The sequence below is a fragment of the Trachypithecus francoisi genome, unplaced genomic scaffold, assembly GCF_009764315.1.
Source record: "Trachypithecus francoisi isolate TF-2019V2 unplaced genomic scaffold, Tfra_2.0 Lachesis_group13, whole genome shotgun sequence".
Lineage (NCBI taxonomy): Eukaryota > Metazoa > Chordata > Mammalia > Primates > Cercopithecidae > Trachypithecus > Trachypithecus francoisi.
In genome coordinates this window covers 57,898,865-57,923,101 of record NW_022681458.1, presented here as the reverse complement: position 1 = coordinate 57,923,101, position 24,237 = coordinate 57,898,865, and the positions used below count along the sequence as shown (strand labels likewise).

Sequence of the window (24,237 nt, the reverse complement as noted above, 5' to 3'; positions counted from 1 at the left end):
TTAAGCTTCTTTATTTATTGATTAGTCCATTTTTCCTTAGCTCAATTTTTTGATGTGGTTTAATTGACAAGGAAGTTTCAAGAAAGCATAATGAGATTAAATTAAATCTTTGTTTGGCAATCTTTTCATTATCTTTAATTTTGCACTCCCTGATACAGATTTTTTTTTATTCTCCTATTTTTGCAATGCATTAGACTCCCAAAAGCTTTCCCTTTCCTTTATCAGTATTATGGTTTAAAATTCCAGATGTATGCAGTACTAAATAATTATTTGAGGATATTTAGCTCATCATATTGGTACTGAAGCAAAATATGGCATTTTTTCTGAAAATGCAAATATCTTAACTATTTAGAGACTAACTTGTGCATGTGTTTATAATATACAGTATAGATACTTTAAAAAAAATTATTTTGGCACAACAAAGCAGATGTCACTTTCTAATGACTGTCCCAAGGATCACAAGGTAGCTATTGCATTTTATTGTTAAGTGCATTTTTAAATCCCATTTTCCCTCTTCTAATCAGAGATCCAGGCCTCTGACTATATGTATAGATGTGTGTTTTAGATTCAGACACTTGTAGTATCTCATTCTGTGGAAAATAGTGAATGCTCTAGAGGTAGACCTCAGACTCAAGCAGGACCAGAGTCTGTTTCTCTAGGATTGCTATGTAGACATTGGAAAAAGAAACTATTTCTGCCATGCTAAGAGATGTGTATCTGAAACCTTTGGTAGCTGACTAGATCCTGGTTCCAGTCTTGAGACTTTGGAACTTGCAGCACTTATTTAGATCTTGTAGCTACCATGAGATCCTAACAATCAAGAGAACCAATGTATTTCTCTTTATTACATATGTTAAACAAGTCTCTGTCATTTGTAGCCAACATGGTCATTTTTAAAGTAAATACTAGGAGTTCTTACTTTGATAAATTTTTAATTAAATGCAAGTTTCCAGAACATTAAGGATCTTTCCTGCCCTTGGTAAATTGAGAGTGATTGTCTCAAAGAAATGGTTCAGGTCAAGAAAAGATAAGTTGATGTTACATGACTCTGTTGTGTTTTACATTGCAAGTGGAGAGGAAGGGAGGCTGCACCTGCATAGTTTCTGAACTTGTTAAAAATATTTTATTTTTCAACCAGAAAGAAGAAAAGTAATACAGTAAATCTGTGTCATAAATTTACTTACATTGACTCAAATACACCTGTCTCTCTGCTCCTTCTTCATATTCAACAATAAATAAGAGAAAGGGAAGGAGGGAGGGAAGGATGAAGAAAGAGAAGACCTTTGTTATTTGTGTGTGAGGCCAAGTAAAATCAAATTCAGAGAGATGAAAGAATATGGTTAATAACGGCAATTTTACAAATCTTGAACTTTTTATCTTACTGTTCTTTCTTTTCTACATCCTCCCTTTTTGTTTATGTGATTAAAATATAGTCTAATGCTTATTTAAAGACTTTACTATGCAAGGCTTTATTATCACTTAAACTGATGTTGCAACATTAAGATATTATAAAGGGCAATAATTCTGACTCCACCTTATGATTTCATTGTAGAATCTAAATCTTTTGTAACTATGACTCCCTTACTTTGAAAGCTGTTTCAGCTTCCCAAGTCCATGTTAAAAGAAAGCATGGAGAAGTAAAGAAGTGGGAAGCAAAAAACATGGGAAAAAACATTAGGTTTTGACTGAGTTTAGACACATTTTTAAAAAGCATCGCAAACTCAGTGCCGAAAGGCTCGATGTGAGCTCTCATGTCCCAGAGTAGTAGAAAGACACCTCACAATGAATTCATTGAGGAATACTTAGTTATGACAAACCATTTTAGGGATTCATTATTAATTAATAAGTGTTCACGTTGAAGAAGAAATTGTTATCCTTGCCCCCAACATGTTTGTTTACCAGAGAATGGCATGAGTGAGTAGCTCTTTTAAGTGTTGTATTGCTCAAAAGTTTCCGATTAAAAACTTGTTCTGATATGTTAAAAAAAAATAGCAGAAACAGGTTTGGATAAAGCTTCCAGTAAAATATAAAGACAGTAATAATCTAGTACATCATTTAACATATTACAAAAAATATCAAACACTCACTAGAGAAGATAGTAAAACAAACTCTTGTAACAACATCATACAACTTCAACAATTATGTGCCTTGAGCCAGGAAAAGGAGAGAGTCAGAAAAATACAGCATCTAACAATTAGGAGGTGTGGTTGGTGTTTTGAACAGAAAGAATAAAACCAAGATTTGACCCCATCATCAGTTCTAGTAGACTTAATGAGAACCATAATAACTAGAGACTGTTTGATCCGTATTCAAGACTATTGTTGAGCCAGATAAGAGTTAAGATCAAGATAAGACTAGAGACTGACCAGGTTTTTAGGCATGATGCTCTATGCTATGGAAAACAATCAACCATTTAAGACTAAGTGATCTAATTCATGTTATTTTGTAACTCTGACTTTAGATGCAAACCATTTCATAGGGAAAGTAACCAGCAGGGAAGAGAGTAAACCAGAAATAGCAACAGGAACTCAGAGAACACCAGTTATTAATTACAGCATATCATAGGAAAGGGATCAGAACAGTAAAATTTAGAATGTCATTTCCATGTTTTCTTTTTTCTTTAGTATTGTTTCAGACTTTTTCTTTCTTTTTTTATTCAAGCTTGAATTGCAATTTTGATTTGTATTAGAGAATCTGGGCTATAAAAAGATTTTGCTTAAACTCATTAAACTGTAAAACTGCTTGTATGCTTCTATCTTTGCCAATTTTCAATCTGAAGGACTAAAAGGCATGTTTTTTAGCTATGAAAAATGAGTAAGATTACGGATTGGAATTTGGGCACATAGTTCTTTGACTTAGAAAGAGTCTGCGAATGGCATCAAAATGAACAATAAATGCCTACCCTAAGGCTTTCTCTGTTCAATGCTTCTTGCTCATGACTGTTCTGTTCAAGTTGTAGAATAATAAAGCTTAGAGAATGTTCTGCTTTGAGTAAGCTATGATTCCATAAACAGCTTTATATTGGTATAAAGACACAACCAGGAATTAAATGTACTTAGCCCCCTTGATAGTCCTTTGCTAAATTAGATCTTTTTGTCATTTCTATATTTTATATTATACTTTAAAAATAATGTTTTACCATTTATTAAGGACCTGTATACATACCTAGGCCAGGCACTATTCCAAATGATTTATATTTAATAATTTATTCGTACTCACACCAATCCTTTCAGAAGTAAAACATTATTAGTTTCCTCCTTTGTACTGATAATGAAAGATTTCTGAGGCACAGAAATGTTAAGTAATTTCTCCAGAGCACAGAATTAGTAAGTAAGTAGCTGAGCAGGGATTCAAATTCAGCAAGTCCGTTTCCAGACCCTAACCGTTAACCTAGACAAAGAAAAAGCAGCAACACAAAAATAAACAGACAATCAAAAGTTTAAAATGCTTTTTTTCAGTTGGTAGATATTTGTAAATACATCCACTGGCTTCTATTGTTCCCAAATTCAAAGTAGTAAGAAAGGGAGCCAACATTTGCAAATGCAAACATTTATGGCCTTTTCCATTTCAGTGATGATTTCAACACTTTGTTTTAGGGTTTATTCAAGATGATTAAAAAAAACTGTAAGGACAAGACTAGAAAGACAAAAAAAAGCATGGATTTAAATAAATAAAAATTCAAACAAATTTTTATTTGATTTCTTCAAAACACATAACTGTTTTCAGATTTTTGAAAACACTTTTTGGGGAAATAAAAGCCCTAGAATCAGAATCAATGTAGAATATGTTAGCAGAAGGAAAGCAAAGGAAGACCTATACATTTGTATAGAATGGTGGCAGATGCATATGCTGTGCTGTACCTCTTGGGATTCACCAAGTCAGATGTGTTAGAGAATTGATAACCATTGTTCAGCAGTCATCAAACAGTAAGTTGACATGTAAGTATTCCAGCTCTCTCATCCTTCAAGTAGTATAACTTTAAGTTTGACATAATTTCCCAAATTTTTCATATAGGATTAAGTTTCAGTCACTCACAGTGATAGCTGGCTTGATGATATCCTCTTTTTATTTGCTTTTTTTTTTTTTTTGGAATATTTATTGGCATCTAACAAACTACTCCAAGTATTAGTGGCTTCACCACCAATCATTTTACTGAATTTTTCAATTTTTATAAATTACACCTTGGGGCAAAGCCCAGCTATACATTTCTTCAGAAACATATCACATCAACTGGGGACACTCCGTGGTATTCAGCTGGTGGCTGTGACAATATTGAGGATTCAAAATAATTTTGCTGATTTTGCTCACATTCCTAGTGCCTCTGTGGGGACATCTGGAAAACTGAGCCCAGCTGGATCTCTCTTCTTCCCCATGAACTATTAGGACCTTCCCATTTGGTCTCTCTAACAGGTAATTGGACTTCATACATGGCTGTTTACTGCCCTGATGTCAAGTGTTTCAAGAGACAGAAGGTGAAGCTGCCAGTCTCTTAAGGCTTTGACCTAGAAATTGGCATGGTGCCCCTCTGCCATATTCTATTTGTCAGAGAAATCATGACCCCACCTCCTTTTACCAGGGCATCATGCTCAGTTGACGGGGTAACCTCTCCATCTTAGGGGCTGAAAACTGTGTGGCCATCTCTAATCTGCCACACTCCTTTCTCCTTCCTCTCTTTCACTTGTTTCACCTCCTAGTGTTTTAAATTTGTATAACTAAAAACCTACCTGCTCTAAATTTACTGTCTCAGTGTTTCTGGTGGAAACCAAACCAAGAAAAGAATGTTTGTATTTGGCCAAAAGAAAGATTTTTATAGACAATTATTATTTTGATTCTTATTCATGGTGAAGTGGCTCTTACTGGTTCTTTTTCATTAAATAGATCATGAGTGAGAGATGTTAGCTGATTTGTCTAATAAACACTTGGGACTTGAATGAAGTTTTTCAAACCATAACTACAATGTTTTTGCCAGTGTACCTAAGGATGAAATAAGGAGAATAAACCTGAAAAGAGTCATTTAGTTAAAGCTGTAAACACCAAGCAGTTGTTGACTTTATTTTTTAACTCACTTGATTCAATTCAATTTGAGAATTTTTAAAAAACTGTTTCTTTTCTGACAATTCCTCGAATGATCCTATCAGTTAACATGGAGTCAAAGGGTTGGCTAATTTACTTACTCAAATACAGCATCCCTGATTCTTTGATTTTCCCAGGAAGTAGGAAAGAAGGAGGATTAACTTTTGCTGCATATCTCCACTATTTCAAGCACCGTGCTGTTCACATTCACTGCTCTTTTATTTAATCCTCACATCATAGGTAATATCCACATTTTTTTTAGATGAAGAAATGCTTCAAACTAGGGTAGCAAGAAGGGATTTTGATGAAGTCTGTCAGGCCACAGAGCCAGACAGATTCAACTATACTTTACTCTTCCCAATAAGAAGAAAATGCTTAGTGGCCATTTCCCTGTAGGGGAAGTGAATTGCAGCCCTGGGAAACCATGAGATTCTTCTGCACTGCAACTAGTAGTTTTAGTGCCCTGCTGGGGAAGTTGAAGCAATTTTCTCCTGCATGATAGGTCCATAGATTTTATTATTATTTTTAAACAGCTCCTATTGAGGTGAAGTTTGACCTACTCCTGATATGATTGCATTTCTGCTTCTCCATGTTTTCTGTGCCTGCCTTTATTCTTGACTGCCCAATCTTACAAATCAGAGGTTTTTATTTTCTGAGTATTCACAAGCTAGTTCTCCTTGCTCTTGCTCTCAAATATATTATACTTCAAATGTCACTGTAGAATCTTAACACTCCAATTATGCAAAAAATATGCAAAAAGAAGCCCCTTATACCCTTGCTAACACGATGTTATACATTTTTAAAATTTGTTCCCAATATTATGGATTTAAAAAGTGGTGTATTATTTTTTGAGCGGCATTTACCTGATTACAAATAAAACTAAACAACTTTTCTATCTCCCGACTTTTCTTTTTAGAATTGAATTTTTATTAATATTCTCAAATTAATTCATAAACTTTCTATGTATATTAAAGATTTGTATTTCGACTGACATAAAAGTTGCAAATTTTTCTCATAATTCGTAGTTTGTCTTTTAATGCTGTTGACGGTACAGTTTGTCATTGAGATGTTTTGAATTTGTAGGAACTCAAGTTTATTAGTATTTTCCTTTATGGGTTCTGGCTTTTCTATTTTATTTAAGAATAAGTAACACAGGCCGGGCGCGGTGGCTCAAGCCTGTAATCCCAGCACTTTGGGAGGCCGAGACGGGCGGATCACGAGGTCAGGAGATCGAGACCATCCTGGCTAACACGGTGAAACCCCGTCTCTACTAAAAAATACAAAAAAAAAAAAAAAAAAAAAAAAAAAAAAACTAGCTGGGCGAGGTGGCGGGCGCCTGTAGTCCCAGCTACTCTGGAGGCTGAGGCAGGAGAATGGCGTAAACCCGGGAGGCGGAGCTTGCAGTGAGCTGAGATCCGGCCACTGCACTCCAGCCTGGGCGACAGAGCGAAACTCTGTCTCAAAAAAAAAAAAAAAAAAAAGAATAAGTAACACAATGTAATAGAAATATTGTGTTAAATTTTTATTATTACATTTAAATATCTAGTCTTAGATGATGTATTTCTTCTAATATATAGCTAATTATATGTATACTGTATCTTTCCCAATAAAATCAAACTTTATTAAAAACTATATCCTTACTTTCTCTACACGCAAATACAATCCCATATCCTTTATTCCATTTTTTTTTTTTTAAGAGAAATGGTCTCACTCTGTCGCACAGGCTGTAGCGCAGCGGCATAATCATAGTACACTGCAACCTAGAACTCCTGTGTTCAAGTGATCCTCCTGCCTCAGTTTTCCAATTAGCTGGGACTACAGACAGAGGTCAACATGCATGACTAATTTATTTTCATTTTTGGAGAGATAGATGGGGTCTCACTCTGTTACCCAGGCTGTTATTGAACTCCTGGACTCAAGTGATCCCCCTGCTTAAGTTTTCCAGAGTGCTGGAATAACAGGTGTGCACCACCATACCTGGTCCCCTTTCTTTTTAATAGCAATATTTGCAGGTTTAAATTCCTCAATGCACTGCTTCTTCTGATCTCAGAAACTTTGATATTTTGTATTTTCTTTATAATTTAGTTTCAAACATTTAACAAGTTCCACTGTGGTGTCTAATTTGACCTGGGAGTTATTCATAATCATACGTTCTAATTTCCAAATGTTGAATTCCATTTGGTCAGAACAATTATTCTGTATGATTTTAATACTTTTAAATATGTTAAAGCCTGTTTTATGGCTCAGCATGTGCTTTATCTAGTTATGTATACTCATAAAAATTGTGTATTCTAAAAGTCAACCTCACAAAACAGTAGAATGGCTGAGGGGAGGCCATTACCAGGACCTCTGGGCAAAGAGAATTGGGGAGACGTTGATCAAAGGGTACAAAGTTTCAGTCACAAAATGAATAAGTCCTAGAAATCTACAATACAACATAGTGCCTATAATCAAAAGTATTGTATTGCATGCATTAAGATTTGTTAATAGGGTAGTGCTTATGTTAAATCTTTTTACAACAACAACAAAAAGAAGGTAGAAAACATTTATAGGTGATTGTCATGTTTATGGCATTGCTTATGGTTTCACAGGTATATACATCATGTTCACTAAGGTATGTACATTAAATATGTACAACTGGCCGGGCGCGGTGGCTCAAGCCTGTAATCCCAGCACTTTGGGAGGCCGAGACGGGCGGATCACGAGGTCAGGAGATCGAGACCATCCTGGCGAACACTGTGAAACCCTGTCTCTACTAAAAATACAAAAAAAAAAAACTAGCCGGGCGAGGTGGCGGGCGTCTGTAGTCCCAGCTACTCGGGAGGCTGAGGCAGGAGAATGGCGTGAACCCGGGAGGCGGAGCTTGCAGTGAGCTGAGATCCGGCCACTGCACTCCACCCGGCGACAGAGCAAGACTCCGTCTCAAAAAAAAAAAAAAAAAAAAAAAAAAAAAAAATAAATAATAAATAAATAATAAATATGTACAACTTTTGGTATGTCAATCATACTCAATTAAAATCAAAAAGAGATTATTTTAAAAACCCACAAAATGGCCGGGCGCGGTGGCTCAAGCCTGTAATCCCAGCACTTTGGGAGGCCGAGACGGGCGGATCATGAGGTCAGGAGATCGAGACCATCCTGGCGAACACGGTGAAACCCCGTCTCTACTAAAAATACAAAAACTAGCCGGGCGAGGTGGCGGGCGCCTGTAGTCTCAGCTACTCGGGAGGCTGAGGCAGGAGAATGGCGTAAACCCGGGAGGCGGAGCTTGCAGTGAGCTGAGATCTGGCCACTGCACTCCAGTACAGGCGACAGAGCGAGACTCCGCCTCAAAAAAAAAAACAAAAAAAAAACCCACAAAATACAACAAGTACTAAGTGTAATAGAAGACTTATGTGTACATTTTAATAGTGTTTGTAGGAGAATATATGCATTTAGTTTCAACCGTTTACATGCATAGAGAGTCATATATGGAATGATATATACCAAACTTTGATATTTGTTACATTTGAGAACATATAGAATTGAAGAAGAGAAAGAATAATTTATATATTTATTTATTTATTTATGTGCTGCCGCATTATTTTATCTTAATGCATTATTTTTGTACTTCAAATTTCAGTAAGTATAAAGCTAAGAACCTGATTATACTCATAAAAATTCAATAAGTAAAATAATCATGTGATTATATTATGCTGCTTTTTTCATTTTCATAGTTTCCTCTTTCTAGCTTTTGTAAATATGTGTTTCTAAATAAATCTCAGGTAAACCCAGACTTAGCCAATTTATACAAATGTTTATATAAATAATATGAGGTGTTGAGAATAACAAGGAATCTGTAGAAGACCATGTTACCTTACAATAGTGTACATTGGGAAATGCTGAAAATTCACATAGCCATATTTAAAGTAAAAGCAATATTTATTGAATTTTGAGCTTTTACATTTTTAAATTATTAGCTGCTGATAGCTTCCTAGATGTGATTTAGTATTTGTCCATAGTATCTGTGGAAGGTTTTTACAGTAACCTTCAACTGAAGGCAAGTTTAATTTTGAAACATTCCTTATAGATACACAAACATTCCATCACACTTGACTTAGTTTTGAATGTTACCCAGCCAACACTGGCATTCTGGCTGTTTTTGCAATTAACCTCTAGCCTACTGACAACAGCACTTTTAATTATTATATTCTATAGTTATGAAATAGACTATGTCAACAGAAATAATAGGCTATTGATTCGAATAGCCATTTTAAATACAATTGAAAATCCAATCAGTTTTTGTAAAACTACTGAATATTCATTTAGTATACTTTTGTGCTCCATTAATAACAGTCCTTGCTTCATCTTAGAAATGTTTGACAGTATTTTATTTAGTATTCATTAGATAACAAACAAAGGCCTACTATTTTGTTATTTCAAGAAGACTTGAAAGAGATTGACTTTATGGAATATCTTAAACATGTTTTTTGTTCTTTTTGATATAATTCATCAAATTATATTTGAAAGTGTCATCTGATGGTGGAAAATATGTCCACTTTAATGATTAAGATTCTCCATACTCAGTTTGACTCAATGGTTAGAAGATCATACATAAGGTTATTCAAGTTACTTCATGTGCTACATTGGTACATTTTAAATGAGTAGTGTAGGGGGTGGCTGTTTGAAGATTAATGCTTTCTTTTATATATCATCTAAGTTTGTTATATAATTGTTAAAGTAAGGCATCTGATCACATTTTACTTAAAAAGAAGCATTTCTAAATTCAATGACTACTTTAAGAAATTAAAATATTCAGTGTATTGTTTTAGGCAATTGGTATCTCTAAACAACATTTTTTGAGAGCTTGTTATGTGTTAAAATTTGTGTTAAGCTCTTATAGATTATTTTATTTAATAATAGTTTAAATCTTTTAATTGTAGTAACTAAAAATATGCAGATATTTTTTCTCTTCAATGACTTTAAGTAAATATACACCCTAATTATAAAAGTCGTGTTATTAAATGAAGTATTATTTTAAAGAGTGGCAAACAAAATATACATTTAGTTATTTATGACAGTGGAACTGAACCAGATTCAATTTCTTCCTTTCTGTATATTAAAGTTCAGAACATATGACATTTCTTATCCATCTATTTCTCAGACATTATTTTATCCAATAAATTTTTTTTTTTTTTGAGACGGAGTCTCACTCTGTCACCCAGGCTGGAGTGCAGTGGCCGGATCTCAGCTCATTGCAATCTCCGCCTCCCGGGTTCACGCCATTCTCCGGCCTCAGCCTCCCGAGCAGCTGGGACTACAAGTGCCCGCCACCTCGCCCGGCTAGCTTTTTTGTATTTTTAGTAGAGACGGGGTTTCACCGTGTTAGCCAGGATGGTCTTGATCTCCTGATCTTGTGATCCACCCATCTCGGCCTCTCAAAGTGCTGGGATTACAGGCTTGAGCCACTGCGCCTGGCCTAAATATTTTTTTTTGGCCCTCTTATGGCATTTGCAGGCACTGCTTAAATGAAGATGAATTACAGTCTATGATCTGAAGGAGCTTATATCCAGTAATGTAAATAAAACATTACAATTCATTTTGAGAAATGATATAACAGTAGTATGTGTATGATCACAAAGGAAGGAATAACAATGCAGTATGACCATGTGCAAGTATAGTCACTTGTAGTGAATGAATACCTGGGCAAAGAACAGGACAAAAAGGAATATAGACATTGCAACATTGTATGCCAGAACTCAAAGCATGGAGAATTTCTAGCAATTCCATGTGCACCTATGTATCAGATTCAAGAGCAGGAGCAGCAGACAAAGACTAAGGTTTAATAAATAAAAAGGGTGAGATCCAGAAATGCTCTGAACCTAGGAACTTAGATTTATCTTGTAGTTGTTAAGGAGTTTGAGTGTTCTGCAGTAGTTAAGTGGATGAGATTTTAGTTTGAAATACATAATTCCAGAAGTTTAATGCATATTAAAGAGGACTGAGAATGGAAACAAGGGGAAAAATAGGACAAAATTTTAGTTGCCCAGATGAGATTAATGAGGTCTGCTATGAAGACTATGTTAATTCACAGAAAGGGATAGGATAAAGAGACACGGGAAGGTAGTGTAAAGTGAGTTTGGTCATAAATAAGATGGAAAGCCGGGCGCAGGGGCTCAAGCCTGTAATCCCAGCACTTTGGGAGGCCGAGACGGGTGGATCACGAGGTCAGGAGATCGAGACCATCCTGGCTATTGGGGACCGTGCCGGGGGTGGTGGAGAATGAACAGACACAAGAGACAAAGACAAACAGAGAACATGGCGGCCGCGCCTAGAGCCTCCGCCTCACTTTATTTATACTCCATAAATCCCACGTCAGCAAAAATAACACAACGCAAAACAAACTTTCTGCACCCAGATATAACCTTCTGCTTAGTTCCTTGTCTCTAAGTTCTTTCTTATTTTGTCTGCCTTCTTGGCGCCTACTAGAATTCATTAAAAGTTCAACTAGAGATACTGTCCTTGACTACTGGAGTCCTTTGAATGTGCAACTAGCTAGAGATACTGTCCTTGAGCCTTATCTATTCTTAGCATATTATTTTCAATGGCCCCTGCATTTCCCCCTTTTTGTTTTCCCTCAATCCTAGAAAGGTAGCCCATACTTGTTCTTGTGTTTTCCTTTGTTTTTGGATGCGACGGAGGGAGCATTGGATTACCATGAGAAGTAAACCCAATCCGAGTGCCCAAAGCAAGATACTTCCAGAGATGGTAGAAATCCATGTTTTTGTCTGGGTCCATGGGTTAAGGGCAGCAAAACTTTGACCCAGATCCTACAAGGTAGCGGCCCCGGACAATACATGGAATTGTTGTCGAAATGTTTCGGAAATGTTTTGAGTGAGTTCTTGGATGTCCAAACTAATATTTTTATGGCCTATTAATAATCTTCGGATTTCAGTCCAATTCTGAGAAACATTAAAAGGCACAGGTGTTACGCAAAATTGAGTGGAGTTCCAATCACATTGCAATGTTATTCGAGTACTGAGGACAGTGAGCTGATCTCCAAGCCACATTAAGGCTTGCTCCACGTTGTCCAATCTTTCAGCGAGTTGAGAGTCAATGTTCCGTTGTTGAAGCCACAACCGATGAGATTGCTCATGCCATTGCTGCACAAATTCAGCATTTTGTATGCTTTGATGTAGAGCGAGTCCTGCCACGGCTGCAGTGGAGGCGATGGCGACAAGGACCATTACCGAGGCAACTATAAGTCCAAGGGCATGACGGGTCCGCTGGAGGGAAGTCCAAATATAAGTTTCAAGAGGTGATGCCCCCACAGTCTCATAAGGTTGACAGGTAGCCAAATTTCCTTACGAGCCCTGAGGATATAAATATCCCCAGTAAAGTTGTGCCACCAGGAATGATTGAGGCAAGACAAAAATGTACACGTATCTGTACAATTAACAATTCCCGTATCATTATCCCATGTTAAATTCCCCGCTAACAATAGGTAAGGCTTTCGGACACAAGCAATAATATATTGGGAGATATTCCGATGTAATTGAATATGAAAGGGGTTATTCGGGTTAGAAAGAGTAAGGGACATATTCCCCACAAAAGTACTAATGGCATCACCTGCAGCTAATAACTTCCAAAGATGACTTTGTACTTGTAAAGAGTATCTAAGATGAGGCATAGGTGGCGACAAGCCTCCTTCATGCCATACCAAAGTTTCATTACCGTCAGCAGCAATACTTTTATTTACCCGGTGCCATTTCAAAGGTATGTGACTAAATTTTGTTTGAAAATCACCGTGCACACTCCAATCAATTACTTGCAGCCCATTATATTCTAATAAAATCCAGGGCTTAGTTCCCCGACAATGTTGCCACTCCAATACCTCCATATTAGGGGAAACCTCTGGAATAGGACAAAAAGGTAAGGAACTAGGAATAGTCTCATTAATATATACAGTATGATTATAATGAAAACTTCTAGTTACAATAATAACAGTATTGGCAGCCACATGACTATGATTATAGTGAACAGCCCAAGCTTCATGCGATTTCCGGAGACAATGAGGACTATTTCCCATGCAAATCGGAAGTCTTTCCACTCCAAATTGGTATGTGTTGTTTATTATTCCCGTTTCCTGTTCTATGTTGTCCTTGTCCATATAGGGGGACGGCATCCAAGTAGTGTCATTGGTGAAAATCTTAACTTCCGCCTCCCCCCAGGTGACTCCCTGATACAAGGGTGGAAAGGGAATATAAGTCCAATATTCATACAAAGCCTCACTAAGGGAAATAAGTCCCCCACTGAGGCACATCCAACAAAGGAAGAGATGCATGCTGAGTCCAGTTTTCTTTTCAACAGGGTTTCAATCGCCTTGTAGGAAACCACTCAGGTCCGCTCCCTGTAAGGACAAGAGCATAGCCCCGTCCCTGTTTTAGAACTTGCCCCTGAGCATACTTACCTTCTTCATTAAGATACCAAACCTTTAAATTGTCGGCGGGGACTATCGCCGAGGGAGGTGAGGAAAGATGAGTTACGGCAGCAGAGTCCTGCAATTGTCTCCATTGATTCAAAAAATTTAAGGTAAACAAAACCTTTAAAATCTGATTTCTGGGGGACTCATTTCCCCCCCTTTTTTTAGCAGTTGAGTTTTTAAGGTTAAATTTGCGTGTTCAATGATGGCTTGACCTTGACTGTTGCCCGGGATACTGGTGAGATGTTGAATATTGTATTGCTGTAAGAAAACTTGTAACTTACGAGAAACATAGGCAGGGGCATTATCAGTTTTAAGTATTAGAGGAATGCCCATGATGGCGAAACAAGCTAAGAGATGAGTAATAACAGAATCAGCTTTTTCGGATGGCAAAGGAGTTGCCCATTGAAAATGAGAGAAAGTATCAATGGTATGATGAACATACTTTAATCGTTCAAAAGAAGGGACGTGTGTGACGTCCATTTGCCAAATCTGATTAACTTGAGTACCTCGTGGATTAACCCCAGGATGGAAAGATGGAATGCTCAAAGGAGCACAAGAAGGACAAGCTCGAATAAGAGAACAAGCTTGTTTACGAGTTAAATGAAATCGTCGTTGAAGGCCAGAACTATTAGTGTGATGTAGAGCATGTTCTTGTTCTGCAGCCTGTAGGTGGCCGATTAAAAGCGAATCAATCTGAGCATTACCATGAACTAACGGTCCAGGAAGTTGAGAATGAGAACGAAGATGAGTGATGAATAAAGGAGCTCGACGTTGGCTCAAAGTAGAAGACAACAAAGAAAAGAGTTTTTGAAGAGAAGAAGTAGCACAAAGAGGTAGAGTGGCTTGAGAAATATAAGAAGTAACATACATGATGTATTGAGAATCACTAACAATGTTACAACTGGTGGAAGGGAAATCAAGTAAGACCATGAGAATAGCAAACAGTTCTCCCTGTTGCACCGAGGGATAAGGATAAACTGTAACTCGAGATTGATGAACACTCCAATATCCAGCTTTACCATTGCTACTAGCATCAGTAAAAAAGGTAGGGCCTTGAACAGGAAATAAAGATATTGGTGAGAAAGGCAACACAGAATGCTGTCTAAAAAATGAAAAGATCGGAGACTTAGGATATTAGGTAGAAAATTGTCGGACAAATGAGGCACAAGCATCTTGCCAAGAATCAGAAGTGGCAAGAAGATAAGTAATCTGACTATGAGTGAATTGAGAGATAATGAAGGAAGGATCTCCTCCCCAGAGTTGTCGACAGCGATGCCGTCCTTTGATGATCAGTTCAGCTAAACGATCGATATAAGTAGTCAAGCATTTAGATGTTTTGTTGGATAAAAAAATCCATTCTAACGGCTGATTTGTTTGATGAATCATACCTGTAGGAGAATGTAAAGTATGAAATAAACAAAAGGAAAGGGGAACGTCAGGAAGGATATAATGTAGATGGGCCTTTTGAAGTTGTTCTTCTACAAGCTGGAGTTCCTGTAAAGCCAAAGGAGTTAAATGACGTGAGCTGTCCAAGTGACTGTCTCCTTCTAGAATAGAAAAAAGATGTTGTAACTGATACGTTGGTATTCCTAAAACAGGACACATCCAATTAATAGCTCCTAAAAGCTTTTGAAAGTCATTTAATGTTTTTAAATGATCGCGTCGAATTTGAATCTTTTTAGGTCGAATATTTCGTGCTCCCAAGGTATAACCTAAATATTGAATAGGAAAATCTATTTGAATTTTTTTCTGGGGCAATATTAAGTGAGTATAAAGAGAGCTGCATTTGTAAGGATGTAAAAGCATCTTGCTGCTCTTTTTTGGTGGGTGCGGCAAGAAGAATGTCATGCATATAATGATATAAAAGAACAGAAGGATGACATTTTTGAACAGGATTCAGAGCTCGATGGACAAATTCTTGACACAAGGTAGGGCTGTTTAACATTCCTTGAGGTAAAACCTTCCACTGATATCGAGAAAGTGGCGGAAAATTATTAAAAACAGGGACAGAAAAGGCAAAACGCTCACAATCTTTTTGATCTAAAGGAATAGAAAAAAAACAATCTTTTAAATCAATAACCATAAGTAACCAATCTTGAGGAATCATAGAAGGGTTAGGAAGGCCAGGTTGTAAGGATCCCATGGGTTGAATACATGCATTAATAGCATGAAGATCTGTCAATAGTCTCCATTTACCGTTTTGTTTGTTTGTTTGTTTGTTTTGTTTTGTTAATCACAAAGACAGGGGAATTCCATGGAGAAGTACTAGGTTCTATATGACCTAGGGATAATTGTTCCTGAACCAAGTTTTCCAAGGCCTCAAGCTTCTCACGTGTTAAAGGCCACTGTTCAACCCATACAGGAATATTAGTTTTCCATGTCAAGGGAAGGGCTGAGGCTGCTGAACAGTGGCTACATGTTTAAAGATTTTTCAAGGGGATTGTACCCCATGCGGAACATCATATTCTTGGCAGAATTAGAGACATGAGGAATAGAAATAAAAGCTACAAATTATTGCAATAAATCTCGCCCCCATAAATTTAGGGCAATAGGAACAATATAAAACTGAACTTGGGCCACTTGACCATCCAGCCCTCGGCAATTTAAGGATTGAGAACTTTGATACACCTCAGAGGCGGAACCTAATCCTGTAAGAGAAACAGCAACAGGCTGTTTAGGCCACTGCAAAGGCCATTGATCAGAGGCAATAATGGAAACGTCAGCTCCAGTGTCAACCAAGCCCTGAAAAATTTGTCCCTCTACTTCTAGGGGAAACAAGGGTTTTTGTTGAGTTACTAAAGTTTCCCCAAAAATATGTTTACCCGTGCTTCCAAAACCTCTGGTTCTTTCTTGCCTCCATGAAGGAAACTGAAAATAGGGTAGTACAAGGAGTTGTGCAATTCACTGTCCCTCTTTCAGGGATATAGGTTTATGAGCCTGAGCCACAATTTGAATTTCCCTTTTATAATCAGAATCTATAACACCCAAATGAACTTGTAAACCCTGTAAAATGCTACTACTGCGTCCCATAAGCAATCCAACAGTATGTGGATGTAATGGCCCCAAAACACCTGTAGCCAATTTAACAACTCCCATTTCTGGGGTGAGTTCAACAGCCTGTAAAATCGCCACATCAGCAGCGGCACTACCGGAAGTAGCAGAGAAAAGCTGAGCTAATGAAAATTGGGGGTTAACATTGGCTGACTGGCCTGCTGATGCTGGACCCCTGAGCTGACTGGAAATTGCAAATGAAGAGGGCTTGTATTGTTGTTGGGGCCCCAAGCTGAAGGGCCCCTCTGCAAGTTTCCCGATCCGGAGGTGAGAGAATTACCGTTTTTGTCCACTTTAGAGTGACATTCATTAGTCCAGTGTCGCCCTTTGCCGCAACGATGACAGGGCTCAGTAGGAAGCTTTTTAAATTCTACTTTGCAGGAGTCACTCCTATTAGATAACTTACGGCACTCCTTTTTAAAATGACCGGTTTTTCCACATTGGAAGCAAACTCCCTTTTTTCCCATGAATGCCTTAGATAAAGCTCCAGCAAACAACTGAGTGTTGTAGGCAGCCCCTCCCACTCCTGCACAGGCTCTAATAAAATCTTCTATTTGTAAGTTTCCAGCAGCCTTTAGAGGATGCAACAACCTCTGACATTCCTGATTAGCATTCTCAAAAGCTAGTGTGGTTACCAGGATTTGGCCTGCAGCCCCACTACCCACAGTCTTTATTACAGCATCTTGGAGCCGAGCCACAAAGTCAGGATAAGGTTTGTTTGCGCCCTGCAAAATCTTAACAAAGACAAGGCAGTTTTTCCTGATGGTTCTACTTTACACCAAGCCTTTAAAAAAAGTGCTTTAACTTGTGATAATGCCACATCCTCAAGTCCAGATTGAGCCGCTATGGTAGCAAACTGACCAGTGCCTGTTAATTGCTCCTCTGTTGGTCCTGGAGGATTTCTAGCGGCATTGCGGTGGGCCTGCTCTTTGGCATCTTCCAGCCACCAACTGCATAGCTGAAGCCACTGAGAGCAGTCCAAAACAGCCTTCCCCAAAGTCTCCCAATCAAGAGGCAAAAACAAATTCTCAGAGGAGAAAGAATCTAGAAGCCCCATGACAAAAGGAGATTGAGGACCATAATTAGCAACAGCTGCCTTCATTTCTTTAAGAAATTTAAATTGAAGAACATTATACTGCACATTTATACCCCCTTGAGGAAATTGGTCATTAGGACCAAAAGGTTGCCTAATAATGGGGAACAATTGTAGAGGATCCTCATCCTCTTGAGAATCCAATACCTTAATTACAGCTTTAGCAGTAGAAGCGGGAACAGCAAAAACCGTGCCTGAACGAGGCAGCATTTCCACCGGCGGTGGTGGTGGTGGAAAACTATCCTCCTCCTCCGCCTTAGTACTGATGGGGGTGGATGAACCACGGGAAAAGTAAAAACAGGAGTGGGTGGAGGAAAAGGTTGAGGGGGAGATAACTGCAATTGTAAAATTTGTTGTAACAATTGAACAACCTGCTGAAGCTCCTTTTGAATTTCTGATTCCTTTTCATGAGACACATTATCACACAAAGGACCTTCTCCTTCAGTTACAGAATTATCTAAAGGAGGGGAAATGGCTATCAGAGACTTCAAAGACTCCTTATCCCCGCCTTTCCCCTTTTCAGAGTCTGTCTCTAAGAGTTCCAAAGCCTGAGTAATAGAGGCACAAAGGGCCCACAAAGGTGCTGACATTACATCGCCGCGCTGATGCGCTTGATGAGGGTTTTTTTTTTTTTTTTTTTTTTTTTTTTTGAGACGGAGTCTCGCTCTGTCGCCCGGGCTGGATGCAGTGCCGGATCTCAGCTCACTGCAAGCTCCGCCTCCCGAGTTTACGCCATTCTCCTGCCTCAGCCTCCCGAGTAGCTGGGACTACAGGCGCCCGCCACCTCGCCCGGCTAGTTTTTTTTTTTGTATTTTTTAGTAGAGACGGGGTTTCACCGTGTTCGCCAGGATGGTCTCGATCTCCTGACCTCGTGATCCGCCCGTCTCGGCCTCCCAAGTGCTGGGATTACAGGCTTGAGCCACCGCGCCCGGCCTTGATGAAGGGTCTTAACAACCTGTTGCCACTCTCGCTTATTCAATTGTACTTCAGTTTCATATTGAAACCAAGGGCAATGTTGTTCCACATGAGCAAACAATTTCCGCAAAGTTCTCTCTTTTGCATCAACCCCAATAGAAAGTAAAAGCCCTTGTAATAATCTTAAATATTCTGAGGCCAAGGAACTGGAATTCCCCATAATGAAAGCTTAAGAAGGGTCCCCTTAACAATTCTCGGGTTTTATCCGCTCCTAGGGGGTTCCCCTTCTTGTTCCCCACTACTCACCCTGTGCACCCTGCTCACTGCGCCACTTATTGGAGACCATGCCGGGGGTGGTGGAGAATGAACAGACACAAGAGACAAAGACAAACAGAGAACATGGCGGCCGCGCCTAGAGCCTCCGCCTCACTTTATTTATACTCCATAAATCCCACGTCAGCAAAAATAACACAATGCAAACAAACTTTCTGCACCCAGATATAACCTTCTGCTTAGTTCCTTGTCTCTAAGTTCTTTCTTATTTTGTCTGCCTTCTTGGCGCCTACTAGAGTTCATTAAAATTTCAACTAGAGATACTGTCCTTGACTACTGGAGTCCATTGAAAGTGCAACTAGCTAGAGATACTGTCCTTGAGCCTTATCTATTCTTAGCATATTATTTTCAATGGCCCCTGCACTGGCTAACACGGTGAAACCCCGTTTCTACTAAAAATACAAAAAATTAGCTGAGCGTGGTGGCGGGTGCCTGTAGTCCCAGCTACTAGGGAGGCTGAGGCAGGAGAATGGCGTGAACCTGGGAGGCGGAGCTTGCAGTGAGCTGAGATCTGGCCACTGCACTCCAGCCCGGGCGACAGAGCGAGACTCCGTCTAACCCCCGCAAAAAAAAAAAAAAAAAAAGGATGGAAAAATGGAGTACAAGTATATCAGCTACAGGGGAAAGTCTAAGACAATTCTTAGGTTTCAAGATTGGGTGCAATTATGCCACATTAAAATGGCAGATGTTGGTATCTCATAAATGACATAGGAAATTCAAGAGATGGTTGGAGGATGAAATGAACTCATATTTGGACATGTTAAATTTGAGAGACCTACGTGAAATAGCAAAAATATATAGAAACATAGGAATTTAATCTTGGAATTGAAGACTGATGTGAGTGCATATCTAGATATAGAGGTCATTGAAATATAAGTGATTATTGATAGAAATATGTGAGCTCAATTCTCTTGGATGTGTAATAGAGAGGAGATGTAATAAAAATGCAGTCATAGCTTTTAATAGACAGGTACAGGGAGTGGAACCATTGGTAAAGAGTGCTTCATAAAGGTGTGATAAGATCCATGAGCAAACCATGTCCTAGAAAGCAATGGGAAGGAAAGTTTCAAATGAGAGGCAGAAGAGCACAGTGAATGAGAATGTGCATCCTAGTAACAAAGAGTTTTATCTCCAATCTCAATTCCCTACCATTGTGATCTTGGGCAAGACTTCATGGAGAATGATTTTCTCTCTCTCAGTTTCATTTCCTCAGCTGTAAAATTGGAATAATAAAGGTTTCTATCCTTTATAATTTTTTTAAGGATTCATAATATAAAGCACAATGCCCAACATAAGTAATCCACAAAAACTTATCAATATTATCTTTAGGAAGAAGTAGTTAATCATTCCAAAATTTCTAACAGGAAAATGAGAGAAGTCTCCATCTAATTTGGCATGCAAGTGGCAATAGGTAGTTATCGTATACTGTGTTTTCAATGACAAAACTCATAATGTAAGATGAAATACAAAATGTAGATCATAGAAATTCATTCTGTTTTATTTTTTTCAAGAGTGGAGGCTAATTCTGCTCACTGTAGATTGTCAGAGATGCAAAAGTCTCTTGCTGTTAACGTGAAGATGCAAGAACTTAGGGAGAAAGCACCAGTACCTGAACAGAGAAAATTGTCAATATGAATAACCATCCTAAACCATCTAAAGGCCTGTATGAATACATTGATATGGTTTTGATGTAGGAATAACTGACACTGCATTTCACGATGCTCTGAAGGGAATATAAGGGAATGGAGAATGTTTCTCTGATCATTCTGTTGTATTTTTCTATCACTTCTCTTGCCACTTTCCTCCTGGGTTGAAATTACAAAAGGCATAGGAAAAAAAAAAAAACTAAACAAAGCTGGTTTTATTACTCGACTGCCTCATAAAGGTGATTTTTACTATCAGCAGTGCCCAGGGCTTATTTTCTTCTGGGAAGGTTGAAGCAAGAAAAAGCAGCACAGGGCACAGTTGTGTTGCTAACACCATCCCAGATGGGAAATAGAGAAGTGAGCTTATCTCTAGACGGCATTTAATATGTTTGATGAAGATTGTCTTTGATGTACATAGATTATCCTTAATGAGTTATGTTTAATATAATTCAGAAAAATATAAAATATGTATTCAGTAATGACAACAAATTATGATAATCTTTTGCAAACCTGATAAGACATCATTCCAAAATTAGTAGTACTTATTGGTTCGCTCTGTGTACCAGAATTTTGATGGCAAAATTAAATTGGTGTTCTTGAAGTCCAGGTAGCTATATAAAATCATTCCTTTAAGACTTTTCAAATTGACAAAATTATTAATGAAAAATGAATAAATCAACTTTATAAAATGGAAACAAGATGCCATTTATATAAACATGATTATCTGCTTGACAAATTTTAAATAGTATATACATGGCACTCATATTAACTTCAAATTTCTTCTTACTATGTAAATGCTGAAAAAACCTGTGCAGATACTGTTACAAATGTGGTCTTTTTTCTCATTCTCTCATTTATCTCATTGTCTGAGTTTTGATGACATATTTTTTTGTAGCTCATTATATTCTACAGTGAAACCCTGCCTTCGTTGTTTGTTTAGTGATGTAAGAATACTAGCTTTGTTGTTAGGCAAATGTGTTCCTAGTACTAGCACCACCAGTGACTGGTGGGCAAGTCACCCACCCATTGTAGCCTTGATTTCTGCAAAAGGGAATATGGTATGCCTTAAATATTTATTTGAGGAATGCATAAAGTATTGTCTATAAATTGCCTACCACAATGTTTGATGTATTATAAAAGTTTTACCATTATTATTGTGATCATTATCTTGATCATTTTCCCAGTTGCACAATATTATTAATCTCTGTATTAGTACATGTTCAAAGTTCAGATTTTCATATATCAAAGTCTTAATCAACTGTATTATTAATATTACTTCCTCTAATAATGTTTTCTTACAATGCCTAATGTCAGTAACTTAGGCATAATGTCAATAAATTTTTTCCAAATTAAGATCTAGTTCTTTAGTTTATTATCTCATTCTTCTGGCCATTCTTTGAATGTTTCCTCTTTCTCAATTTTCTCAGTGTTATGTCCTCTCTGTTGTGATATCTTCTAGTTTACAAACTTTCCTTTCAGATGGAAAGCACGACTTTTAGCCTGTACTTATTCTTAAAGTGAACTTTCTCATGCTGGAGAACTATGGGTATCTCTATATCTTATCTGTGTTTTAGCAATATCAAGTTTTATTAATTATTTCATACTCATAATAAAATAATTTGCACACATGGATCATATGAAGCACTATCTTAACTATACGTTTTTGATGATTTTGAGGGGTTTTTTTTGTTTGTTTTTTTCAGAAACAAACATAGAGGAAAGGAAACAAACATAGAGGAAGGAAAATGCAGAGACAAAGAGCAGAGATCATAGTGAGAAGAAAGGTGTATTTGTCATCTAAAAGTGGCTATATTGCTTTACTGGGACAGTGGAACTTTGATTCTGGATTTGTCTGGCAATTGCACTACTATACACTCCCTAGAGGGAGAGGGCTATTTTATAAGGATGATGCTTTAACTATTTCAAAGGAAATACTAGAATCTTGCTCTAGACATGACTGATGATAGTCTTTCAAGAAGTAACCCAAACTATCAGTGAGAAAGACAAAAGTGTGTGACTTTTCTCTAGCTTCTGTAGCTGGACCAGCAATTACTTGACAGGATGCATTATTTTAAGTTGTTCATTTTCATACAGAAAAGAAGGTTACAATTTTTGGCTGTTTCCACATAAAGGAAGTGAAATGGGCATTTGAAAATTTGTAAAATAAAATAGGGATTTTCTGTTGGGAAATGGAGGTTAAATCGAAGGTTGAGTGACCATTTTCTTCAATACTAATAAACTGATAGCATTTTCTTGTGTGGACATAGTTTGTGTTCTACCTACTAGCAGTCTGTACATATGCTTCTTCAAAATAGCATGATAACATTTCTTGTATTTTCCTTGGACAATACTTAATATAGTGCTGAAAAGAAATTTTCATCAAATAAAAGTTTTTGCAGATGCTGCTTCTAAAAAGATGCTTTCCTTTGTAACAGTTTTTTCCTTTGATGATTTTTGGTTATCATGAAAATGAACTACCACAATCACAAAGAATATACCTATATAATTTATACAAACAACACACGCCATTTGAATAATTTATTTAATAGAAACTTTTAAATATATGAACTGTGTAGTGCTATATACTAGCGATCCAAGGTCTGCTCTTAATACGTACATTTTTATGTACATGAACAGTAATCACTTGAACCTGTCTTCTATTAATTGTAATTAATATAAGCACACGTTCAATCTTTGCCCTTTTCATAATAAGTGCATAAGAAACACTTTGCAAAAGAGATAATGTCTTGAATAAATTGCATTGTCTCAACAGAAACTGGCTGGAAAAAATTGTCAGGAAGGTTTAATAAAAGCAATGCTATATGTAAGATTTTTAGATCTAATATATATGTTCATTTTATATATAGTTTTATTTTTAACTCTAGGGATATTTTCGTGCATATTTCCTTGAAACTGTAATTAGGATATCAATAGGATGTATGTTCATTAATAAACATTTTTGTAATTCATATCGTGTTCCAGATACTAGTCTTTACAAATATATCTTTTAAATATTGGTTAGAATACAAATATTAACTTTTTAAATTAAAATAGAAATCCTAGGAGCTGGTAATACTTATTTGACAGAGGAGGAAACTGAGACACTCAGTGGTGAAATGATTGCCTGTGATCATACACCTAGTAAGTACAGTAAGTCCTCAATATCATTAATAGGTTCTTGGAAACTGCAACTTTAAGTGAAGCAATGTATAATAAATCAATTTTACTATAGGCTAATTGAGATAAACAAAATTAGATTAGTTCCTATGGCTTATTTCTGGTCATAAAAACATCACCAAACTTTTAGACAAAGATCTAAAACACTTCCAGTATTAAACGTTAAAGAAAATGTGAGCTATACATAAATTTAAGAAAGATTAGTTGAAATAAGCAAGATAATAGTTTACCCGCTTACTTCAGTTCAGGGTCACGGGTAGCTGAAGCATCTCTTGGCAGCTCAAGGCGCTAGATGGAATCCACCCTGCACAGGATGCACTTCCATTATAGGGTGCCCGTGTGCACACACACACGCACACACACACACACAGACTCACTGAGACGGAGGCCATTTACACATACCGATGTGCCTAAGGTGCACATCTTTGGGACACGAGTAGAAATTTGAGTATCTGGAGAAAACCCATGCAGACATGGGAAAATGT

General features: G+C 37.4%; 1 long non-coding RNA gene across 2 annotated transcripts in view; it reads left to right on the top strand.

The window, feature by feature from the left end:
- Positions 1 to 24,237, top strand: part of LOC117094761 — a 62,304-nt gene that overhangs the window by 22,700 nt on the left and 15,367 nt on the right. Inside the window, exons 3-4 of one of the 2 annotated variants that reach the window (XR_004441665.1) lie at positions 4,317 to 4,410; positions 22,279 to 22,394. This is a non-coding gene — a long non-coding RNA (uncharacterized LOC117094761). Of the gene's footprint in view, positions 1 to 4,316; positions 4,411 to 22,278; positions 22,395 to 24,237 lie in introns of those variants that run through there. The other variant, XR_004441666.1, reaches the window with a different exon arrangement.